The following is a 26,925-nucleotide window of genomic DNA, read 5'->3' on the forward strand; positions in this document are numbered from 1 at the left end:
ATGCCATAGGATTTCAGTTCTTCACAGCTCAGGAAATAACTTCTTAATTTGTATCTGCAAGCAATTATGCCAACACATCACATAAAAAATTTTATTGCAAAGTATTAAAATTAGTATTTGGAAAACACTGCAGAAGTCCCAGGCGCCTGTCAACTTACATTAGCTGGAAGTTTTAATGTGTAAAACTGCTGAAATGTTAATCCAATGTTTAACAGTCTTTTTTGTAGCTTGCTTTGATATCAAAAGTTGACATCATCCACCTCCAGCTGGACAGAGAAGTCAGATTCCACCTCAAAAGTGTCCCAGCCAGCACTAGTTTTATTTCATTGTTATGCTAATGAAACACTCCATAGTAAGACTTTGGTGTTCAGTAAGAACATTGACTGAGAAGTGCATGTCCTGCTATTGAGCCAGTGAAGATTTCGGAGTTTTATTAGTGTCTTAAATAGAATGATTTCTTTCTGTCTGGAATAACTCTAGTGTATCCCTTCATCTAAACTATGGTCCCTATTCTCAGAAATGAGACTTCCAAACTGTCTTCTGACTTTATTTGATTCTGAAGGCAAGTTTCTGATGGGAATTGCGTTGACCATCAAAATCCTTTAAGGACCTTGGAAAACTGTGGTGAACAGATGTTGTCTTTTATTAATTCACTACATGTGATATTCAAGGCAAGAGCGAGTTTGCAGTGACTTGAGACTAATCAGACTAGTGTTGACTTCTCTAGTTTTTACCCTCTCCCTCTGTGTCTTAACAATTGGTTTTAACCTCTATACTGATTTTTTAGCAGTGATTAGAATAAGGAAAAACCTTATTACAGTTTTTCAAGGTGCTGTAGGAACTCTCCCCATGTACCATCTGTTGTCTACTTGGAGTAGACATGTGTTGTGCTTTATTTCTAACACCAAAGTCAGTACTACAGCCAGGATCATGTTTTCAGCATGATTTTAGGACATCTCATCAAATTAAGTACATACAAGCAAATTTTGTGATTTATAAAAACTGAACTCCAAGATGATTAGATTTTGAGTATAAAATTGAAATAATCCCATACTGGTACGTTACTGTATATGAGAAAAATTTGATCACAGCTGAATTTAAGACAAAAGTTTAGGGCAGTTTGGGGTTTTGTTCAAAATATATGCAAAAAAAAGGCTTACCTCTAGGTTTAATCAGTTTGAAAATCTGTCTTTTCAAAGAAAGTCCAGGCAGACCGTTTTAGGGAAGATTAATGCATCCTATTGATGATTTTTATATTAGTTCATTCTTCTTTCCTGCTGTCTGCAGTGGTGTCAGTTGCTCTTGTTTTCAACCAGTAAAACAAGCTAAAATTATAGGTTGCTAAATATAGGTAACTTGCCACATCATTTACTTTGACAGCTTACTTGTAATGGAGACCCCAAAGCAAAATCCAAAATGTTAATTGGAGCAGAAACGAAATCTTGCAATAATTTTTACTCTTTGCTTCACAATTATGAATTATTATAAAGCCCAACAATAACTGAAATGACTGTGGTTAACTCAGAGGAAGGTTTATTTCTCACTGGATACCACTTAAGAGGCAAGGGTCACAATTTCAAGGTAAAACATTCTACAGTGCAATGGTCCTTTTCAACAAAAGTAAATAAAACTGAATCCCCCTTTATAAACAGATTAAATCATGTTTAGCAGTTGCAGGAGAAACAAATAATGCATATTGCATAACCCTAAGTTGACTTCAGCAGCCTTCCAATTGAGGTTATTTGTGAAGGGAATTCTTTAGTTCTCTAGGAATTAGAAATCTGCATAGGAACTTGGTTTATGTTTGTTTATTTATGCACAAAAAGGTGGAGATTTGCTATCCAGCTGAAGAAGTTGTGGCATTATATAAAATGTGAATGAAATATAGTCATGTTGCATTGATATTGAGGTGCATTCAAACTGGGAATTGTGGAAGTTTTGAAAGAAATATTGCAGAAAAAAAATCATTTATGTACCTTGAAGTCAAATTTATATGACTTAGCAGTTAAGACAGAAGCTCAGTCTTTGTTATAAGGGATTTTTGTAAATATCCATGATATGTGATCTAATCATCACATGAAACTCACTGGTAAAGGGCTGGGTTCCCAGGACTTCTCCATGCAGCTGAGCAATTTAGCCTTCAGATTACACAATCATGACTTTTTTTATAAATAATCCAAGCCCTCTTTTACTCATGTTTGAATGTAAATAGGGGAAAAAAAAAAAAAAATGGTCAGCAATGGTAGATTATCATAGGGATCCTAAAAGGAAATGTTAATTGGGGGGATTGTGGTGAAACAGAAAGGCTTTCCGTATGCAGTTGTCATGATGTGTTGATTTAAAAATTATTCAACAGAAGTAGAACTAAAACTGTCCTAAAAGCAGGAAGATCTTAATTGCTAATGGCCAGTTAATGTAATGGCTGAGACTGGCACAGAATGCCAATTAAATTCCACTTACCCTTCATATTTGTATCTGGTGCATCAGCCAGTACATTCCTTTCTTGGTTGTTGTCTTTTCTAAGAACCTTTTCATTCATGTTGCAGCTTCAATCATGTCAAAGAAGACCCTTCTTTACTATTAAACCTGCAATAGACACTTTTACTGTAGCTTATTTTTCAGATATATTCTTAGAATCTCCATCTTAAACTTCTACTTATGGACTATTTCAGACATCGACTTATTTTTTTACTTTGCACACATGAGTAACAGGAATTACAACAAAATCACGGGTGTATGTGCAGATACTCATCTGAACCATGGACACCCCACAGGTTTCATTAGCAGCTATCAAACCTGGGAATATGCCATCTTGACTCATTCGTTTATGCTTCTACAGTTGAAAATACTAGTCACAAGAACTCTTTAAAACACCTTCCCTCAAAAAGTCATGTAGCCAGTTTTAAGATCAGTAGAAAAATATTGTCGATGCTCAGCTGGTATATTTTGAGGATGCTATGATGAGGTAAATCAACTCAAGGCAAGACTTTTTTTGCCTTTCTTGGAAGGCAGTACTATATTTATAAGTACCCTTTATAGAGAAATGCTTCTTTTCCTCCTGGAGAGACTTTAAAAGCTTCAGGGTCAGAGGATGGCCATGAACATCCTTGGTTATATGTAGCAAAGATACTAATATAAGAAGTTATAGCAAGGCCATTTGTAATAAATACATTTGCAATAAAGGCACAGCCTTTTGCAATAAAAGCAAAGAATGGAGAACAGGTGGAATTCTTTATTGTATTCAAAGTGTTTTATCTATTTCTATAATTACATCAAATTATTAATAATGTCATTACTAACAAAATATTTTACACTACCTATAGAAACTCTACTGAGAAAGCTAAATGTAATTTTTCAATCCAGCTATTGACTATTTTGCTCTGTATTAACCAAACCTAAATGCATATTTTTCACATTAACTGATGTTCTGGATCCTGACATAATTATAAATGTAGACACATTCCGTGCAGTAAGGCATTGTATAAACATTAATTATACTGTCAGTATAGTTCACCTTAATCCATAAGCATTTGTAATGGATGTTAAGGGGGTTGTGACTTCAACTTTGATGCAAGTTTCTGCCCACTAAGAACTGAGATGACTGATCCTTGTGTGTTTTATGAAAGTGAAAAATAAAGTTTTTATCCAGGGACACACGAGTTTGAAGTTTGGTATTTTGGGAGACAAAAGCTGGCCATATGACTTTTTTTTCTGTGTTTTTATGCAGACACTTCAAATTTGAATGAGGCTCTCCTCACTCCACAACTATTAAATGAAGATTAATTAAATGAGCAAGAGGAGAAATTGCAGGTAAATGAGGAAGGAGAGTTATGAGAGATTATTCCACAGCCTCTGAAATATTTGGCCTTCCTAGCAGCAAAACAGGTAAGTTAGTTTATGGTAGTTCCTTTCACTACTGTAAAGCTGAAAAATGTTGTAGGCAGCCATGTAGGCCTAAGCTTTGTCTTTATAGGGTAGTTAGAAGAAAAAAAAACCATCCTTTCAATCACAGTTCTTTGAGATGATTTAAGTCAGACACATGCAAAAAGTGATTTTTAAAGAGTGGGTCTATCATGTCCCGTGTCTCCAATTTATATGAGCCTGAAGAGCAAGCTTTGAGTTGATAGCTGGGCAGTTCATAAATTCAAAGATGTTCTTCAAGCCAAAGGGTAGCTTGTGATGATTTATCTTCCTGCACAGTTTGGCTCATGGAATTTTGACTAATGCTTCTTTATTAGGTCCAATAATTTTGTCATTTACTGGTGCACATTCTGAATATGTGACATTGAGAACACCTTGGAGGCACATTCACAGCAATTTAGTACATAATTTGCTCTCACTTTCTGTAACTGGACACTATTCAAACAACTTACTCTACAGAACAATGGAGATGGGAAAATTTATTTTTTCTCCCAGTTGGGGAAGATTTTCTCTGATATTGTCACATGACAATAAGACATGTTAAGTATGACATCACTGCTGAAATCCTGGGATAATAACAAAATCCTTCAGCCAAAATCTCCAGGTTTTCCAGGGTCCTGGTACCCTCTTCATGGCAGAATTAATCTAGTCTATGTACAATCACATCATATATAGATGATTCTTTTTAAGATGCAAGGGATACTATGACTTGTGATCCAACTTTCTTTACAACAAGGTGAGAATAGTTCTAGCGGTTATCTGTTTTGAATCCTAAGGAACTTATTTTAGCTGAAGATTATCCACTTGAAAGGCATGCAGTTCTGTCTGACACTGAGCAATGGATCTTGCAGCAGAGTTTGTGTGTTATAGGTGATAGTTATTTAATTTACATTCATGGGGGGGGGGGGGGGGGGAAGTGTATTGCCATGCAGTGACTGTGCCTCTAGATTAGCCATTATTCAAATTCCACCTGACTTGCATGCAACAAAATAATATAGCCAGACAGTGGCTGGGCCTCAAACTGTGAAGAAAAACTGACTTGATAATAAAAAAAAATATATAATTTTTTTTTTTTTTTTTAAAAGGGCTTATGTGTAACCTCGCCAAATATTAACATGCTCTAGATTTGGCCACTGAAGAGAACTGGGGAAAAAACAAGTAAAAATGATGAAAAGGAGTAATAAGTAGTGTGATTGACCTGTACTTCTCACCTCATAAAATTTTAGAAGTCCTGAGGTGAATCTGACCTGTGTTGGTTAAAGAGAAATTTGGCCTCAGTGGTCTGTAAAGGAAAAATACAACATTTTGGGCTCTTTTCAATGAGGCGTAAGATCTACTTGATCTCAATTAGCTATAACTTTGCTTAGTGTTACCAAATTCTAAGTGAATTTCTAAATGTATTCTCTCTCTTTTGAAAATAATGACCTACTGGGGCAACTAAGGATGGTGTTTCGTTCTGTTCTTTTAGTTTTTTATCATGCACCAGACTACCTCTTCAATCTTGTTTTGGGGATTTGAGGGAATAGAGTGTACTATCAGCAAGTTTGCTGATGACACCAAGCTGGGAGGAGTGGTGACACTGGAAGCTGTGCTGCCATCCAGAGCCCTGGACAGACTGGAGAGTTGGGCGGGGAATAATGTTATGAAATATAACAAGGGCAAGTGTAGAGTCTTGCATCTGGGTAGGAACAACCCCAGGTTCAAGTATAAATTGGGGAATGACCTGTTAGAGAGCAGTGTAGGGGAAAGGGACCTGGTGGTCCTGGTGAACAGCAGGATGACCATGAGCCAGCACTGCGCCCTTGTGGCCAGGAAGGCAAATGGTACCTGGTGTGGATTAGAAGGGGGGTGGTCAGTAGGTCAAAGAGGTTCTCCTGCCCCTCTACTCTGCCCTGGGGAGACCCCATCTGGAATATTGTGTCCAGTTGTGGCCCCTCAGTTCCAGAAGCACAGGGAACTGCTGGAGAGAGTCCAGTGCAGCCACCAAGATGCTGAAGGGAGTGGAGCATCTCCCGTGTGAGGAAAGGCTGAGGGAGCTGGGGCTCTGGAGCTTGGAGGAGACTGAGGCGTGACCTCATTCATGGTGATCAATATGGAAAGGGGGTGTGTCTTGAGGATGGAGCCAGGCTCTTCTAGGTGACAACCAATGACAGGACAAGGGGCAATGGGTACATACTCAAACACTGGAGGTTCCACTTAAATTTGAGAAGAAACTTCTTCTCAGTGAGGGTGGCAGAAGCTGGAACAGGCTGCCCAGAGGGGTTGTGGAGTCTCCTTCTCTGGAGACATTCAAACCTGCCTGGACACCTTCCTGTGTAACCTCATCTCGGTGTTCCTGCTCCGGCAGGGGGATTGGACTGGATGATCTTTCAAGGTCCCTTCCAATCCCTGACATTCTGGGATTCTGTGATTCCCTTTCAAAATTTTTTAATCAAGGATGGATAACAGGACCAAAAGTATTCTCTCAGTCTGCGTTGTCTAGTAGTTGAATAGTAGCAGCCCTCAACTAGTATATGACAACAAACCTGTTGTTATGGTGACATTTGATGGTTCCCTTTGGTAATGATCTCCATTGCATACAGTGATAATACCCATCCGTTTCTAAAGGCAGAAAATAGGAAGCTTATTTTGATTTTGCCACCCCCTGGGATTAGGCATTGATGTCATCACAATGGAATAGAAACTCTAGCTGGAGATTAACTATTTTATAAGACTGTAGTCAAGATTTTGAAATCCCTCTCTTCCCAGGATTAAAAGATTGTTTTCAGGTCGCAAACAATGTGGGTTTTTTTAACTGTGCAAAGTGTCTGGTCAGATTTCTTCATACAGAGTCTACACAAGGATAGATATAGAAAAATGAATGTGTTCTTGTTCATCAATGTTTACGCTTCAGTACTATTCCATACTCTAAGTGAGGTGGGAAGGCATTCAGAAAAGACTATTCCTGACCTGAAAATATGGTTTTACCTATATTTTCCAGGTGGAATGTGACACTTTTCCACACAGTTCCACTATAGATATGGCTGCAGTACATCACATGAAGTGTACATCTAGCCTTGTATTCTGTCACTCGCCATGACCAGTATTTGATAAGTGGATAAATGTATGGGATTGGGGAAATAAGCTGTAGGGTTTTTTTCTGGAGTGTTTTTTCCCAGCTTGGGGGAATTTCTGTGCAGAGTCCCAGTAACTGGCAGAAGTTCCTGTATTGAATAGCCCGTGGTGAATTTGTTTTATAAATGTCTTCAACTTTTTCAATCACATTGTAAATGCTTCTAAAACTTGGATGCACAACTGCCTGTGGCAAGGAATTCTGTTTCAACTATATGCTTTGAAAGTGCATGCTTATTTTGGATCTGTCTGCTTTATATTTCATTCTGTCGAAAGAGACAATGAATGACTTGTTATCTTTTTATCTTTTATGTGCCATGGATGGCATCTGTCCTGTAGGCCTTCACTCATCTTTTTTCCAGGCTGAAAAGCACTATTCTGTTTTGCGCTTATCATGTAAATGCAGTCCTGTGCCTTTGATCATCATTGTACTTCTACAAAAACTGGAAAAGGCACTGAGAAGCAGGGCAGCTCCAAACATGAATAAGTCTACAAGCCTCTCAAAAAGGGCTTGTTTTACAATGCAACATTGCTTTTGAAACTGTACATGGTACCTCAAACCACGTCTCCACTAGCTGGTAGTGACCATAGCAGGTTTTCTTTGAGATGATTGTTGGTTTTGCATTCTCCTCCCAAAGTACATTAAGCCAGTCAAGCACAGGAAGGAAGGAGGGTTGTAAAGGAAGGTGGAATTATATCCATGCTCAGATTGCTGAAGAATATTAACATAATAAAGGCAAATTTGTTTTCAATATCTGACACTGTTAGAAGTGTAAGGCACTGCATGTGATCTATGCATCTTCTAATGCTTGATACCTCTAACATTTCAAGGAGTGGTAGGGGTGTTTACCGTTTGATAAGTATAAAGAACACTTCAGACAATAAAATGCTTTGAAATTCTTTATTTGCATTTCATAAAACAACTTGCTACATCAAGAATGACATGCTTTTCTGCTTCCTTGCTTTTTAGTTGATGTGTCAATTCTCTCAAGCTGAACCATAAACCATGTGGTGTTTTTAAGGATTGTCTTCGTAAACTTTGCATTGCAAACTGTAATATTTCAGAGAAAGGTGATATAAATTTCTCTGCAAGAAAGACTTTAAAAAAAAAAAAGTTATATCATTTATTTTTCTCACCTGAAGTTGTGCTTTGGAAGCAAGCTGGATTACCAGTGCTTATGGTGTAGGCTGGTTCTGAGAACAATTTTAAAATGCTGTCCATCCAAGGATGTCTCTGTACACAGTTCAAGCTGTCCACTAATCCTGTATACTTTAGTGTCAGGATATATTGTGGCTTTTTTTTTGAGGGACTGTTTATCTGCCTGTCTGTGACAGATGGGTTTTGTAGAGATAGTATGCATGTGGTCCTGAGGGTATTCTCAAACACATTCCACTTGTAAAATTTTTGTATAATTTTTTTTTTTTCCCCACTGGAAAAATGTCATGAGTTCTACTCTAGAACAGGCGTCGAGAGTTATGACAGGCAACTAGTGAAGCATGGATTGTTAATTTGGTCTTAAACTGGAATGCCTCTCTCGTACCCAACACCATAAAGTTAGATGTGGTTCTTCTACCCATACAGGAGTAATTTTCACAGACACTGAAAGCTAGCTGCCCATAGATCTCAAGACTGGTTAAAAACCTGTTCTGTTTGCAGGAAAAGGTTCATTTTCTCGGCAGTTACTGGCAGGACTTACAGAATTGAGCTGTTTCTCATTTGCTGTCAAGTCAGGGGTGCTCTTGGCATCATCATCTGATTTCAGATGACACTTCTGGGAAGGAGAGGGAAAACCTCAGATAAAAGAGCAAGGTCCTTAGCTGATACAAAGAGGTCAGGTTTCAATATGGTAGTAGCCTTAGTTTCAGCCTGCAGAAACAATCTTTTAGGAGAGGTGCAACAGTCTCAAGTATGATGCTTCATGACTTGAAGGTTCTCATCTTACTCCTGGATTACATAACTTCTCAGTAGTGTTACATTAAAGAATTATGATGAAATACTGCACATCTGAGATTCTACTGGGAGACAAGGTCCTGCTGTTTGAACTCTAAGTGCAGATGCAAAGAGAGATCTTTGGGATGGGCAAGGCAATTTGAATGTAAGGCATCTTAAAAATGTAATTCTGGAGTTGTCTTGATGAAATGCATACAAAAACTTCTGAGGGAAGATTCAAGCAAAGGCATGCAGAGGACAATACATACATAGCATGCTTCAAAATTACTATTATAAGCTTTTTTGGTTTTCAGATGCTTTTCATTACACTTCATAAATATTTCTGTTCCTGTCTTATACCATGCATACTGAATTCTCTCTAGGAACATTAGCAGAACTTTGTGACCCTGGAGACAGTTTTCTTACTAGAGATAAATCAGTAATGCAGGGTCTTGATTAAGATACCCGGTAATGATTTTTTTTACTATTTGTTTACACAGTACCTCAGATACAGGGAGTAACTAATTACATGCAGGTAAACTCCTCCCAAATACTTTCTCAGTGCTGTTTTCCAGGAAATAATCCTCCTGAGGACTGAAGTAGATGACATTTAAAGAACAGAGTAAATTCTCCATCTGATTGCAAAAGCATCTCCTAAAATTGTGAGTACCAACAGTGCAGGGATAGTGTGGTAGCTAAATGTGCTAAGCTGGATGTCATGCATGTGTATAAACTGATTTATATTCCATGAGAGCGTATTGCACAGAACCCGTAACATACTCAACTGTGTATTTCTTACTGTTTTTCTCAACATGCTCAAAACCCTCGGCTTGCAGACTTCTGCATGATATCAAAGTATACTTGATCACGTAGGCTGTCATTGTTTGTCCATGTTTTTCCACCAGTGCTCTTACTACCTGTACTCCCCACCATAAAGGCATAGAGAAGTTATTCATTTTTGTAGCAGGTGTCCAAGTCAGTGTTGCCATAGAAACTCTAACTTTCAGAATTCTTTGTCTTCTCAGTCACAGATTGTTTGCTTTCACTTTTGGCACTGGTACTAGCTTTGCGTTTAATAGTAGGCTTTTGTTTGTAAGCCAATAAACAAGGGTGCGTAGGTTCAACATGCTTACCTGCTTGTGGCACCCTGAACTTCTGCAACTCCTGTATTGAATATGACAGGGCGTGAATGAGACAGCAACATATACTGAAAAATTGTTAAGCTCATATTTTTCAGATGTTCTCTTCAACATATCAGTGAAAGTGTCAAATAGCAGGAGTTTTCCTAAACTTTAGTCCTTAGGAGGTTTATAACAAAAATGCTGCCTCTTGCTAGAATTAGCTGCCTACACACAGTCTTCTTCACAAAGAACCTCAGAGTGATGTGTCAAACCTCAGTGCATCTCGGGCTTGAACAGATTATTTTATAATAAAATCAAATTGTTTCTGTGGGGATGGCACGTATCTACCTTACAAAAAAAAATTGGTGTACTCCCACATTCAACTGTCATGGTGTATTTGTTTATAGGACAAGATAGGATCTGGTAGCAACAACTGCAGTTCCAATAATCATTGTGCCCTTTGATCACTGTCTGCTGCAATTTCATAGAGATAAAAATTCTCAGAAATAAATTAAAAACAAAAACAACTATGAATTATTTATACTTTAAAAATAATTCAGATTTTTTCCAAAATCAGATTTTGCTTTAATTGCAAAGCTACTCTTGAGCAAAAAACAAAAACAGTGTAAAGCTTTCCAGATGATGATGTTCTGCAACCAAGATTGGCAAGTGGAAAGTCAGCTTGATCTTGTAACTTTTTGAAATCTTGGCTATTTAGTCTACAATAAATCCATCCATCAAATTGTAGTTCGCCTATTTCTAACAACGTTGTCTTTGAGGCTGATCTTTTAGCTATTTTTCTTGCTATCATGATAAGCAGGGACACTTACATGAATGAAAATGTTTACTTTTGCTTATGAAGGCCGTTTCCTGTAGTAATTTTGAATGTACTGATAAGCCATACCCAGAAAGCATGGACTGTTTTTGTTCTGAGTGTTCATTACATGAAACATTATTGTCAATGTGATTTTTATAACAATTGACAAAACCTTCAGAGGAAGAGCAGGATGAAAGAAATGAAGTTGAGGAATACATTAACCAATTTCCAAGAGCACAATATTTGGAAGAAATGGAGTTTAATGGCTTAGATTCTCTCATTTGCTCAAAGATATGACCATCTTTAAGATGGCAAATTCGTGTTTGCTTTCCTTTAAACGCACAACTGTATTTTAGAAAAAGCAGTTTCGTGAGCATTGAAATATTTTATGGTAATATGCTTTTTAAAGAAATACAGCATTCCTGCAAAATATTTCAAAATCATGTTAGCTTAATTGAAAAAAAAAAAAAAATGACATTCCCTTTGTTTTAACCTATTTATGTTTAAATGGTCAATAACTCCTTAATTTGTATTTTAACATTACATAAAAGTGTTGATATTGTTTTATGTAATTATAAAAATAGGAGGGGGAGTCACAAGTAAGTGTTTTGGTTGTCTGGCGTTCTCCATGACACACTATAAACTAACCCTATAACTTCCCCACTTTCCCATTTCTTTGTTACGTGTCTCTCTTTTTCCTGAGCGTGCGTATTTGGATGGGGGAAATAACTAACCCCCTTCTTACAGCTTGAATTGCTCAATCTGAGCCTAGAAAAACTCTTGTCATATGTCGAGGGTTTTGATTGTGGGGTGACAAAACCACAGCAGATGTATTGTTAACACCTCTCCTTCTCCCCCCTTTCCACTAAGGACAGGCGATCGGGAGGGAAGGACAGAGAGAAGAGTTGGAAAAATTAAAAATGTTTTATTAATGCTACTAGTAAGAATAGAGAAAATAATACAAAATATACAAAACCAATCTTGGAAGTCCCAGGAACTGCAGAGCTGGCACCCGAAGTCCTGGACTAGACTCTGCAGCCAACCGGAGCTGGATTCAGTCTGTCACTGGCCTTAGTTTGCAGGGACAACTCACAAGGTCCTCTCTTAATTTCAGCCATAAGGAAAAGGGATTAAATTCTCTTGATCTCCCACTTTTATATGAAGGATTCACATTAATGGGATGTTATACTCAGTTGGTCAGTTTCTTGGTCACCTGTTTCTCCTTGCCCCTCTCGCAAGAGCTGTATCCATTCATTATCAATAACTTCGCATTCCATTGCTATGTTTACCAAAACATGTATCTGGTTCTCCAGGAAAATGCAGCTAATATGAAGCTTTAGCTGACAGGCAAATTCACTAAAAGAGAAACTTGTTTTTAACAAAACCAGGACACCATAATACTCTGCTTGTTCAAAGTACTTTCAAATACTGCAACTGTGTGCTTTTGGGCCCAGGCCAACGCTCTCTGGCAGTGGCTGAAAAACTCCAACCGACTTCAAGTGAATTTGATTCATGGTGTGTAGCCCGCAGTGTAAGTAGCTGCTTCTTGTCGTGACTATGCAGCTACGCAAGGTTTTATTTTTGTATTTACTTTTCCTGTCTGTAAAGCCCATATCCACTAATCACTAGCGCTATGTAAAAGGACAGACAAAAAAGCCTGGCCTAGACAGATCTGTTCAGGTACATCTACCTGGCAATGCAATTGAACCCTTATGCCTGAAATTATTTGTGGTTTGTTTCTCTGAATATCAAATACATGTTCAAATTGGACTTGTTAACCAAGATGCAAACAAATTATGATCACAATCAAGTCACAAACCTGGAAGGCATTAAGCAAGAAGTTTAGGGTAATCACCTTTTAATTGTTGAAGTTCTTCTGGTTTATCTCAGTCTGAAGTAAAAGCTGCACAGATGAATAATGAGATAACTTTCTATCTTGGAACATTTGTGGAGGAAAGCTGTGTTAGCTTTTTGTTAGGATTCTGTGTCAGTGTTTAAGAATGGCTTAGTCTGAGAAAAATCTTCCCTATGTAGATATTTTATAGCTGATCACTGCCTGGCATAGATAAAGATTAATGGGCATGCTTCAGGGCTCTCCTGACAACACAACCTGACACAGATCCTTTGGATTATTCTTTGAGGTATGCATATACTTGTTTTTAAAGAAAATTTGAAAAAAAAAAAAAAAAAGCTTCCCAAGCACTCACAAAGCAAAGGAACAAAAATAGAAGAAAACATAAACCTCTAAGAAATCTGATTTGTAGGAGCCTGGTGCATGCTAGAATCTTTGTCATTTAGCTGGTGTATTTAATCTTTTTGTATATAAACTGCTGCAGGGGGAAAAACACACAAACAGAAAACACACACACACACAAAAAAAAAACACAACAAACCACACACACACAAAAAAATCCAAAACAAACACCACCACCACCAAACTGACAAAAACCCCCACCAAAGCAAACAAAAACAGAACCAGCAACAGAACTGTGGAGGACAGATTTCCCCATGTTTTATCCTAAAAATGTGTCATCATCCACTGACTATCTCAGTCTGTTCTTTGGTAGTGTGTTGGTCAGAATATTTAATGAAACACAGATGTAAAGAAAAGGACAACAGCAAATCTAATATCTTCCAAGTCTCTCTTAAAAAAGTTATTAGCTATGCTCATCAGACTTTGAAGCCCTGAGGTAAAGGGGACATAAATATCATTATTTGCTGTTAGGTCTGTCTCAAATTACAGCAAAAGTCTCAAAGGCCAAATGCTAAGTCCTTGTTCATGTTTGAATCACCATAAACTATAATGGGATTCATATCTGCAAACATTTATTGCTTTTTATCACAAGGACATTTTTAGCTACTTTGGAGGCTGTTACCATGAAAAAATAATTTGTACAAGGGGAAAATGATAGCTGTTTTTAAATTAGATATCAATCTGGGAGCAACACTTAAACTGAACAGTATAATAAAGATAACTTTTCTGGGCATTTAAAACAAGAGCCTGTGATGTGCAATTAAAGCAAAGAGTCAAGTACTTAGGGTTTGCTTTCTGGTTTTGTCCTTTGCTTGCTGAGTTGTGCTTTTTGAAAATTAACAATTGTGAGAGTTTGCTGCCTGTGAAGTCCACTTGGATAATTCAGCATGGAAGCGGTAGCCTCTTAGGTAAACAAGTATATAACATGGAGAAGGAGTAATAAATTCAGCTATGCTGAACATAGCATTTGCCTGTAAAAGGAGGAAAGAAGATAAGCAGGATGAAAATTTGAAAAAAAAAAAAAAAAAAAAAAAAAAAGTGTGGCTTCCCTTATATCAGAATCCAACCTTTTCAATACTTTTGATGATTGCCTTTTTTCTGGGCAAACTGAAAAGGTTCACAGAAGGACCTCTTGTCATAGAATCACATAATCATTTTGGTTAGAAAAGACCTTTAAGATCATAGAGTCCAACTATTAACGTAACGCTTGTCATTGTGCATTGTTGTACCTGCCTCGTAACATTGGCCAGAGAATTACTTGCAAGGAAAGAAAACATGGTTTTGAGCAATAGAATTTAGAACTTAATTTAGAAAATCATCTGTGTGACAATGATGGGCAGTAGAAAAGCTATCCTGACCCTGAGGTAAATTGTACTGATTGATGGTCTACTCAAGAGTAGAAATAACTTCTATATTGAATAGGTCTGGTTTCCAACTCCAGCTGGCAGTCAGGAAACATTTCTGCTCTTTCCCTGATAATAAAATACAGGGATTTAAATTTAAAAGCCGTGTAGATGTACGAAGAACTCCCTCTGCTTCCCTCATGATCCTGTCATGACAGAAGAATGCAGTGAGACATGGATGGATGGGCAGATGAGTCTACAATGAGCTGCTATCCTTCTGTGCCCTAATTTGTGTCATGTGGAAATAGCTGGGTTATCCCTGGAGGATGGAGACTTTGTGGAGCTTTCAAGAACTGCTGGGGTACAGGTTTGGTCTTATTTCTCATTCCCTGTCTTGGACTGAGCACTGTTAGAAAAAGGATATCTCCTATGCTTTTAGTCCTTTGCCGGTTTAATAGTGGTAGACAGAGTTCTTTATACACAAACGGTAACACTTTTAGGCAAACTTTTTTTTTTTTGTGTAAAACAGAACAAAAAGCTAACACTCAGGGCCAAGTAGACAAATCATTCTGATGGCAGAAAGACAGTGTGGTCACTGTTCTTCTACCTGGTCAACATTTAGTTCAGCTGATGTAGGCGAAGGATTGCTTCCAGCTTTGCATGTTAGGGCTGATTAGCAGAGTATTACTATTTAGGTCACAGCAAATATGTCCTGAGACACCTTCAAAATTACATCTTTTTGCACCAACTTTGTATCACTGAGTAACTTCTAACAAGAGCGTAAAAGGGCTTATTTTGACAAGTGATTTGCCCATAGTTTAAAGGACTAAATTTGTCTGGTGAAAGATCTTTTCCTCCTGTCTTGTCTTTAATTTTTTTCCAAATCATGTGGTTACAAGATGGGACAGACTGAAGACAACCAGTTTCACAGACACTTCCCTTAGACGTTGCACAACAGATCATTCCACGGCGTTGCGTGATGGTGTTCAACATTCATTTTCACCGTGCCTCCGGAGTAATGGAAAATATAGTTCTGCTGACTTTTCCTTGCTTAGAGAGCAGGAGTATGGAATTAGGCAGTGGAGCTGCTGCTTGAGATAGAATATTACCCAGCTCAAGGCAACAGTGAAGTTGCAAAGAGCTTCACCACTAAGAGCAGCACTAAGCTCTTCACAGCAGGGAGCAGGGCTGCTCAGAAGTCCTCTGAGACTGACTTGATTCCTTAGTAAGAAGCAAAGATAACATTTATCACAGACCAACAGACACATTCTTAAGCAACTTTTTTGAGGTAGACACAATCCTGTTATGTACATTTTTTTTGAAGTTGATCTGTTTTCCCCATCTGCTTTTTTTTCTTGGCTATTTAAAAGAAAAAAATCTATTCAACCTGATAATACTAAAGAATAGAATGGAGCAAAAAGAAAGAATTAAATAAAATCTAGAAGCAACTCCTGTGGTCTTTTAAAGTGAGTTCAAATGTTTAACTTGAGAATTCTCAGAAGCCTTGTATTTTAAAATAATGAAGGAAAAATCAAGAAGGGAAACATACAGAAAAAGGCAAGAAAAAACATAGATATTCCTAATACAGTATATTCCTTTAACAAAATTACAAAAATAGGAGGGTAAGAAACTATTTGAATATGAAGAATTATAATTTTCACGTTTTCTGAAAGGTATCTAAAATTCAATTGTCTTTTTTTTTATTATTTTTCTTACTCTTTTGTTACTATTTTTTTTGAATGGTGCCAAATTTCCTTTCAAAACTTGCCTTCAGATTTATTAGCCTGATGAACTTCTCCTTACATGACATTTGTTACGCTTTTAGTTTCCATTTATTTTTAGCTGGGTGCCAAAACCCACCATTTCCTGTTAATCTGAAATATACGTGAATCATTCATTAATATTTGCTGAATGGCCAATTCTTCCTCTTTCTTTTCCTCCATTTGCTTTCTAAAATTGAAAGAATTAATTATTCCCTGGCCTCTTGCAACATTTTACTACAATGGATCAGAAAGGAACTTTTTGATACTTTTAAAATTATAAAACTATGAAGTTTTAAAAAGAAAAATGTTGTTAGGTTTTCTCTTTGGGTAGGGAGTGGAAATAGAAAGGCTTGTCTTAGAGCAATATAGAACAACTTTTTTCTTCTTTATAATATTTTGATTTTGACCAACATTTGAAGAGCTTTACCAACAACCTTTTTAATATGAAGTATAATTTAAACTATATATTGCTAATGTAAGTTAATATATACTTAGAATGTTCACAGTGCCAAATTTTACACTTTTGTACATTCCCATATTTTTTGACAAAATTGTGGCTCCTAAAGTCCATATGTGCACATATATATATATATATATGTATATATATATACACATTTTTTTTGCTTGACACTGCTTCACTGCTATTTCTACAGGCATCTTAATCATCAGCTAAACTTTCTCACAGTACTGGGTAGCCTCCTGAGTAGTCAGATATAGTGTACAACTGAAAATTAAATAACTGAATTAGGAAGATTTCATGTCTTTTGCTGGCCATCAGAACCCAGTAGTACTACCTGTCTATCTGACTGGCACAGCAGTACTGCTTCTCTGGACTGACATTCTAGCTAATCAACAGTCTAAGAAATAACCTGAGCCACTAAAAATATTGTGTCATGAGACTTTACATGTCCAGGACCATATGCAGTCTGAGTGCATTGCTACAAGGTCAGTTCAGGGCCATATGCCTAACCCTAAACCAGCAACCTTGAACACAAAAATGTCATGTTGTCTGTTGAGTTGGCCATGAACAACCTAGCCCAGATATGGTGAAAAATAATCAGATCTGGTAAATGAACTCTCATGATGCTGCTGTGTGTGCAAATCCATCTATCCCCTGTCCTAACACTACTCTGAATTATCACAGGGAATGGGTTTTCCATTCAGAGCAGAAAAAAAACCCCACTAATAAGTACCTTTGTCTCAGTATCATTGCTTTTGTATTGAGAATTGTTCAGCTTCATCACTCTTCAGCCTCAATATTTCATAAAGATTGCCAATTTTGAATTCTGACGATTGCTGTCATTCAGATATATATTATGTCCTTCCAGTTGTGCGGATCTATCTGCAGGATCAGGACCTTGATTTACATATCTGAACAAGATAATTAGAAAGGATGTTATCTGGGTGATGCTATGTGATGCTACCAATGTTGGATAATTTGCAAACAACACGGAGTTTCTGCCTTCTGAGCATTTTTAGAAAGGTAAGGGGAGCATCCAATAAATGATGAAGAGACTTCCCCATAGACAAACTAAACAAAAGGTAACAATTTATCCCAATGTTTTGGTTCACTGCTGATGAATTTTCTTAGCATCTGCTTAAGTGTTTGATTAAAGTATTCTACAAAGCCCATCTGTTTCCAACTGATACGAAACACTGTGTGAAGGGGGAATTTTTAAAAGCTTGCACACCTCATTTAGCAGAGAAGACATAAAATTAGTGCCCTGATCTGTTGAATTTTCTGAGGGTAAGCCCACTCTGATAACAGCATTAATCAATTCATTAGCTTCATGTTTTGTCAGCTAAGGCTTTACGGCACTACTGTGGGGTCTGTAATGTGCCAGTACCTTTCCATGTTTTGCTACGTTCCTCAGACAAGAAATTTGACTAAATGAGAGTTAAGATTCAAATTAGATTTTCCTAATCTAGCAGCATGATGTGTTACAGGTTATAAAATGGAGAGGGAACGTTTAGGATAGGAAGGGTCTTATTTTTTTCTGATCACACGCTTGAAGGTCAGACCAACATGATCACAATTTATGGGATTCACAGCTCACCTGACTTCCATACCTGATGTATCTCATCCTCAACTTTATGATACGTAAACTATACTGTGAATTGGGTTCTTCTTCTGACTGCCTTGCATTTCAAGGCTCCAGGCAAAATTGTCTTGTGGGGTGGATGCATCTTCTGAGTTGTCAGTTGGCCATCTCTGCTATAAACAAGGAATGACAGCAGCAAAGTGGGTGTGTGTTGCTGCTTCCACAAACAGCAAGACACTGGAGAACTACACACAAATATTATTCTGAAGCACTGAATGAGTTCAAAGATTGGGATACACATCAAGTCCCACAGAACAGTCATGTCCAGTCTAGTTTAGAAAATCTCCATGGATGGGAATTCTGCCACATCTCTGGCCCCCTGCTCCCTAATGGGAATAGTTTTAATTATAATGTCTAATAAGAATTTCTCTTATTGCAACTTGCCTGTTGAGTCTTGTCCTTTGCATGTGCACCTCCAGCTCCAGCTGAAGCTGCTGTGCATCTAACGGCAGGGCCAGCAAATGAGCTTAGTCCTACTTTATTTGCTGCTATAAATTAACTCCAGGAATTCTGTTCCTTTATCATGCACTCATTCTGCAGCCTTAGGCAAATTAATAAATCTCCTTCTGTTCCAGTTTCCTACCTGTAACGTCAACATCATGGTACTACTACTTTTATAAAATCTCAGATACAAGATGCGTGGGCAAGTGATTTTTCCCTTGCAATAGTGGATTTTCAGGGGGTATAAAAGGTGACAGCTAACCCTGAGATTATTGTGACCACAGGCCAATGTGTATTTCAGGCCATGCGGAAGTCGTGATCCTGTGCTGCTGTCTATCAGCAGGAGAGCTTTGTTCATCTCTTCCATTTGTACAGTTTCTACACAGAGGTCTCCATTTCAGGTGAAGCCCCTAGATACGGCTTTAATGTGAAGAAAAATCAGTAAAAATATTGTTGACAGGAGGTTCCTGTTGGGGAAAATCCTCCTCTCTGTGTATGCCAGTAAAAGGACGCCAAGTAGGATTTGCTCAAACCTGTCTTCAAAACTATAGTAAAATATCCCCCTTGCTGAAGCGCCTCCTTCCCTCTGAAGCAGGTGGTGTGGCAAGAGCTCCACAACATTAGGATAAACTTTTCTGCCTGCTCAGATAGATTATGAATAGTGTAGCGGAAATCAAGGGCACATGCTGAGCTCACAGACTCCCTGGCAGGGTCTGAATTAGAGATGAGCTCAGCTTACTAAATCCTGATGCTGGACTGAAGCGTATGAGCATCACAGGGAACTGAGAAGTGGGTCTTTTTTCTGGGGTCCTTCCTTTGTGCTGCCATCCAGAGACCTGGACAGGCTGGAGAGTTGGGCGGGGAAACATTTAATGAAATATAACAACGGCAAGTGTAGAGTCTTGCATCTGGGTAGGAACAACCCCAGGTTCAAGTATGAGTTGGGGAATGACCTATTAGAGAGCAGTGTAGGGGAAAGGGAACTGGGGCTCCTTGTGGACAGCAGGATGACCATGAGCCAGCACTGTGCCCTGGTGGCCAAGAGGGCCAATGGCATCCTGGGGTGTATTAGAAGGGGGGTGGTTAGTAGGTCAAGAGAGGTTCTCCTGCCCCTCTACTCTGCCCTGGTGAGACCTCACCTGGAATATTGTGTCCAGTTCTGGGCCCCTGAGTTCCAGAAGGACAGGGAACTGCTGGAGAGAGTCCAGTGCAGCCACCAAGATGCTGAAGGGAGTGGAGCATCTCCTGTGTGAGGAAAGGCTGAGGGAGCTGGGGCTCTGGAGCTTGAAGGAGACTGAGGGGTGACCTCATTAATGTTTACAAATATATGAAGGGTGAGTGTCAGGAGGATGGAGCCAGGCTCTTCTCGGTGACAACCAATGATAGGACAAGAGGCAATGGGTACAAACTGGAACACAGGAGATTCCACTTAAATTTGAGGAGAAAGAACTTCTCAGTGAGGGTGCCAGAGCCTGGACCAGGCTGCCCAGGGAGGTTGTGGAGCCATCTTGTCTGCAGACATTCAAACCCACCTGGACTCCTTCCTGTGTAACCTCATCTCGGTGTTCCTGCTCCAGCGGGGGGATTGGACTGGATGAGCTTTCAAGGTCCCTTCCAATCCCTGACATTCTGTGATTCTGTGATTCCTTAAGTACAAAAGGAGGCAGCAACCCCATTTGCTTATGGCTTCTGTTCATGCACTTAGTCTTTCCACTACTGTAAACTTTACAGTATCAATCACATTTTTGCAATCAGTGGAAAGGATAAAAACAAATGGGAAGCAGACAATTTTTCTTCTCTCGTTACTGTGTTTCCAGTTACAGCGCACATGCAATTCAAGGTCTCTCTTTTGCTTTTTCTGTCACACACACTGATATTTCCTGCAGTAATATATCATTTTGTACCTCTCCTTCTCATGGTGTGGCTTGTATGATTTCTTTTGTGCAGTCATCTGAAAGCAGCCTTAGCTTCCCTTCATTCACAGGGGTTAGTTAAAGCTCCCTTTTCTTGCAAAGAATAGACTAAGATTAAATAGAAAGATGTTGGATTTTATTCCAGCCTACTGAATATTAAACTTCTACTAATGAAAATACGGATTTTTATTTTTTTGCCTTTTTTTGTACTTTTACATTAGTAAGAACAGGCAAAGGAAGGCAATCCATCTACTGAAATGATATACTCATTAAAATCATTAAAACCATTGTAGAATCTATCTTTTCTGAAGCTCAAACTTTTTCCTTATATATAAGAAATTCTTTAGCTAATATCACCAGCCTGAATAAAATTAATCAGAATCTTATTTCCTGTCATATGTCATGTGTGAATATTCACCTTTTGCTGTAACCAGGAGAAATGAAAAAGGATAAAGGTTAAATTGGTAACTGATCTGTTGGTAGTCATTGTGAATTGTCTTTTGTAACTGCAAACAAGTATGGATTTATCATCTTGAATCAGAAGAAGCACTGAGAGTCATTAACAGCTAAAGGATATTGCAAGACTACTATGTCTTTCAGACAATTATTTGGAGATACTTCCTCATCCTATCATCATACTGTTAGTTGTTTCAGTGTTCAGCTGAACAACTGACTTCTCAAAGGAGAAATAACGTTAACTTTCTCCGCAACCAAGGACATTTTCTTGGCATTACAGATTACAAAAAACTAAAGAAAAATTATAATAAAACAATTGCTTCTTTAGGTGTTTGTGGTTTTCTCAGAATAAGTTCAGAATTTGCAGGTATTCCCTAAGTTTTGAAGGTTCTGAGATTTTAAGGCAATTCAATTTCTCCCTCAAAATCTGACATTCTGTGTTAAGGAGGGATAACAGAGGATCACGAAACTTAAGTTTGGGGATCCAATATAGAAACATATCCCAAGTATGACATCCATTTAGAAACCTTATTCTCTGCTTACTTATGGCATAAACATTTGTAGGTATATTTGGTTTAAAGTGGTGTGGCCGTAAGTTGTCAGTGTTATGCGTGAAGTACCAACGTTTTGAAGAGCACAGAAAATTTCTGAGTCAGTGAAGATCAGATGCATGTGACCTCTTTTGGAGAGAACTAATAAATTTACTAATTAATATTTTCAAGATCAACAGGACCACTGTGATCAACTGGGATGTTTTTCTGTGACAAAAAGTTGAAAGTATACAGTTGTCTTGTTCAAGAGAAAGAAAAGATGGAAGGAATAGAGTCTTCAAGGTCTTAATGAGTGTTTGTTTTAAGTAACAGTAGAACCACATATTCACCAGGTTGAAACAACTGCCAATGAGCTTCAACTTGTGCCTTAGTTGTTAGGAGTTTAGAGACTGGGAAAACCTGTGCAAAAGTGTTGCAGCATTCTTAATTGGAGTTTTAAAGGACCATTTAGAAAAACAATTGTCAGGGATGATTTAGGTCTAGTTGATGCTGTTTGGTGGAGGGATCTGACTTCCAATGGTGGCCTTGTCTGTTTATACGTGTTTCTTTTATGCAGATCGTATGCCTTTTTTGTACTTATATTAACTCTATTATTATGATTGCACTAAAATATAGGTTTTAGACACACTTAAGGCAAGCGTGAAGGTAAGAAACTTTAATATGGTAGCAAGTATATACTGGAAACTGGTTAGTGTGAACATCAAATCATTGCAGAAAAAAGTCCTTGAAGTCTTTGCACATAATTTACTATGTAGCTGCAATTAAAGAAACTAAACATAAGGGCATTTAAAGAAGGTCTAGAAAACAAACTGGAAGCTATAATAATGCTGTCCATTCACCATTATCTCACCTCAGAAATATACAGCATAAATGGAAGGGGTTCATGAAGCTCTTGAAGGCATGGAAAGACTGCTTAATTTTGAGGTGATTAAGACAAGATGTTATAGAATCATACAGGGTAATGAAAGTCACAGAGATGGTAAATTAAGAATTCCTTGCTTGCTATTTCTTCTAATATGTCACAAGGGTATGTGCAAAAAATATGAAAATAAACCAGTATGAAACCAATACAATAAATGGGAGCTCTTATAGATTACATAATTAAACTGCTGAGCTCATTGTTATGGTACCTAATGGAGGATGAAGCCCTAGAAATCTGGATTTACAAAAGAAAAGAAGGTCTGATTCTTTGCTGATGACAACACTTACAGTTGCAAGAGAAAAGGCAGAGATTGGGCTTTGCTAACAGTCAGGCAGAAATCTATTTGGGCAACAAGCTTGTCTGAATTTCAGTAAGGACAGGTTTTAAAGTCTGCCTTAGTATGTGGCTCTCACAACCCCAGAGTTCCTATTTCTCAGCACTTTTTTCTGGTAGATCTGGAAGTCAATGGATCTCAAGAGACTGTGGCTGAGAATCTCTTGAGTTGCTGTAAAAATTTAGCATTTTCAGCATCATGCCATAGTGAGATATAACACATAAAATCTCACAGGATTCTTTGTAAAATAAACATCTGATTTCTTGGAAGTTCCCAGCATTTCTGAATGTGATACTTCATCAACATCTGTGCTCGCACGAAGTGTCACCAGTTCTCCACCAAGAACAAGACGACTTAATATTTAAGCGTTATACCGCTCAGAGCAATATAGTTTTGAGTCCAAAGCAAAGTCTTTGAAGATTTTTGTACCTAGGGTGAGATTAATCTCAGCTGGCTTCATTTTTCTAGAAGTTTCTAGAATTTCCTATTCAAAGCCAAGCACCTTTGCAATCAGTGGCTAGAGGCATCTGCAGATAGAGGCTGTTATGACCTTTTCCCATAGTCATGCCTGAAACTTAGATTAATGTATTTGAGTTATATTCAGGGCTGAGCGCATGATAACAGCCCATCCCAGATATCAGAATTAGTCAACTTCATTTGGTCCTAGACAACTTTGAAATTAGTTCTTTGCACACCCAATCTCCTATACATGCTTCCAAAGTAACAGTAAAGATGTGTGCAGCCAGCAGTTTTTTAAGAAAACTGATTCTGGCACTCTGTAATAAAATATAATAAAAAGAAAATAAATAAATATAATAATATAATAAATATAAAAATAAAAAAAATTACAGAACACAAAAAGTAAAAACCGCAAAGCCAGCTGCTAAACATGTCCTCTTGGAAACACAGAAATGGAAGAAAAGCATTGGTTGTTCCCCAAAATGGGCTGTTCAGCTTGTAAAACTACATTTTTCAGCTTAAAGGCATTCTTTTGTAACTTTACTGCTTCAGATGATTGAAAATGAAATATTCAGTGGACTTCCACTAAAATCTCATAATGCATATTTCAGAAATATTGCAACTTCACTTTCTGGTGGATCAAAAAAAGAACCTGAACGTGTACTAAAATCTGCAGTTTATAAACTCATAGCTGATGAATTTTTGACCTCTTTTCTATGTGGTTGACAATTACATAATGATAATCTGCTGATCAACCTGCAAATACAGAACTCCAGAATGATGCTGCTATTACTAGGTTTGTCTGGCCTTTCACATTACAAGACTGTTTATTACTTCTAACATCGAATTGTAATCATTTGGACTAAAGAGGCTTTTGTTCTCATTTTTTCCCATGCCATGAGTTTGTCTCTTGTTTTGTTGCAAAGCTTTTCTTTACTGAAACAGAGTTTTAAACATAAATTTGCTCCAGTTGTTTTTGACAAAAATGTTAAGGACAAAATGCTTTACGCTCACACAGTGTTAAATATAATTTCTTGTCTCAAGTGTAAGTACCCCTGAAAGATAAGTCATTTAACATCAAACATTTTAGGAAGGGGGAATCACCCTGTAGAGATGTCTGTGTCATCTTTGAACACAATGACAACCTATATGACTAAAGATTTACTAGCTTTTTGCCTGTATGTCTTGCGAAAAGACTTCAGACTTGACTGTGTCACTGACATGTTTTTTGTTGTTCCTGATGACACTGGTTCCAACTGGTCAATGAGTTTGGTTTTAGGAGAGGGATAGTTTGTTGTTTTCGATGAAGTCAGGCAAGTCCAGAGAGCCAACTGTGCTCAGAAGCAAATGTCCAGGGGAGGTTTAGGCTGCACATTCAGAAAAGGTTCCTCACCCACAGGGTGCTAGACCAGGAGTTCTGGAAGGACCCAGGAGATCGAGAGGGACCCAGGAGTTCTGGAAGGACACAAGTATCCAGAAAGGACCCAAATGTTCGGAAAGGACCCAGGTGTCCGGGAAGGACCCAGGAGTTCGGGAGGGACCCAGGAGATTGGGAGGGACCCAGGTGTCCGGGAGGGACCCAGGTGTCCGGGAGGGACTCAGGTGTCTGGGAAGGACCCAGGAGTTTGGGAGGGAACCAGGATTTTGGGAAGGACCCAGGAGTTCCAGAGGGACCCAGGTGTCTGGGAAGTTCTGGGGAGGGGAGGGGAGGGGAGGGGAGGGGAGGGGAGGGGAGGGGAGGGGAGGGGAGGGGAGGGGAGGGGAGGGGAGGGGAGGGGAGGGGGCAAGGCTCTGGGGAGACCTTACTGCAGCATTTCAGTTCTTAAAGGGGACTTAAAGGAAGATGGAGAGAGACATTTTACCAAGGCTTGTAGTGGTAGGACAAATGGTGATGGTCTTAAACTGAGAGGCAAATATAGATTTGACATAAAGAAGAAATCATAGACTATGAGGGTGATGAGACACTGGTACAGATTGGCCAGGGAAGATTTTGTTGTCCCATCATTGGAAGTGTTCGAGGTCATATTGGACAGGACTTGGAGTCATCTGATCTAGTGAAAGATGTCCCTGCTCATTGCAGGGGGGTTAGGCTAGATGATCTTTCATGGTTCCTTCTGACTCAAACTATTCTATGATTCTATGATCATTAGTCTTAAATAAGTCAGAAATATGTTAGAAAAAAAAAAAATAGCATTTGATTTTATAATTATCATCCTCCTTGTAATGCAAAATCATGGAAGTGCCGATCTCTGGTTGCTGGACCAAAACTATTTCCTGCATTTCATCATATCTGTGTGGAATGTTTTGCAGGCTAGACTCCTTTCAATCTACTGTTCTGTAGCTATGTTAAGCATGTGAGTGAATAATATGTCTGTATTAATGAGATTTCATAAATATTGATGTATTTTGTACTGCAGTGGTAAATATTTCACTGAGAGGCTTAACACTTCATCTTCTACAGAAAACATAATGGCCAAAGACATTTGTGGGCGAAAAAATGAGAGGTAAAACCAAGCTTTCATGGTACAAGACTGGTTAGTCAAGGCAGAAAATGAAAGGATTTTTTGTCCTAAGTTGCTGGTTTTTGGTTTTGTTTTTTTTTTCATCATAGTTATCTGGGATATTTTGTCACCCGTGGGAACTGCTGGCATGTCTTTGCAGACATATTTTCACCTCCTGTTTAACACTTATTGTTTGTTCTGGTTTCTAATGCGGTCAATACTGTACTGTGCTAGTCATCTTTTTTTGTCAGCCTTTTGGGATTTCTCTGATCTTTGGCAATTTTATCTCAGTGGTTTACCCATTGTCTAAGAATAGGAGTATAGCCATTGTTAGAACAGGTGATTTTGTAGTTTTTGTTTTATTGTTATGTTCTTTCCTTTCTTGTATCCCCAGGGAAAAATTATCTGGTGTTTTCCTCCAACTCTTCTCTTGGCATTGAATTGCCTTCCAAGTAACATATATTAACAGGATATCTGTCACCTTGATGCATGATATTTGCCAGGAGGTATGTAACTCATCCTATATACAAATAAGGGTATATAACTCATTGTAGCTGTTTCTTGGATCAGTTTAATGTATCCAGCAGCTTGAATCATGTTCTCAGAGCGGATACGTCAAGATGAACAGCTAAAAATGCATAACAAATATAGACTGGAAATGTAAATCTTATAGTAGTTACTTCATTCAGCACTGTGCATCATACCAGTGCACTTGCCAGGAGTGTTGGAGATTCAGGTTCAGAAATTCATTTTGTGGAGTTCTGTGTCAGGACAATTTATCATCTAGTATTTCAGCTTAGATTGTACTAGAACCTGAATTTCATTCATTCAGGTCTGGGATGAGTACGCTAAGTATGTAGCTATGAAAGCAGTCTCTTAGCAACCTTTAGAGAGCAAATGAGTTTGCTATTTGAGGCAGCTCCATATTGCTGGCTTCATGACTTGGGTGTTTTCTGCATTGCACTTTTAAGAAGCCAAAGGAGATT

The 26,925-nt window shown here is 38.2% G+C and overlaps 1 long non-coding RNA gene across 1 annotated transcript in view; it reads left to right on the forward strand.

The window, feature by feature from the left end:
- LOC110364260 (uncharacterized) overlaps window positions 1-26,925 on the forward strand; it is a 95,925-nt gene that overhangs the window by 25,454 nt on the left and 43,546 nt on the right. Inside the window, exon 2 of the long non-coding RNA XR_010472030.1 lies at window positions 3,728-3,885. This is a non-coding gene — a long non-coding RNA (uncharacterized LOC110364260). The remainder of the gene's footprint in view (window positions 1-3,727; window positions 3,886-26,925) is intronic.

Source organism: Columba livia, chromosome 4 (genome assembly GCF_036013475.1).
Source record: "Columba livia isolate bColLiv1 breed racing homer chromosome 4, bColLiv1.pat.W.v2, whole genome shotgun sequence".
In the NCBI taxonomy this organism is placed as follows: domain Eukaryota; kingdom Metazoa; phylum Chordata; class Aves; order Columbiformes; family Columbidae; genus Columba; species Columba livia.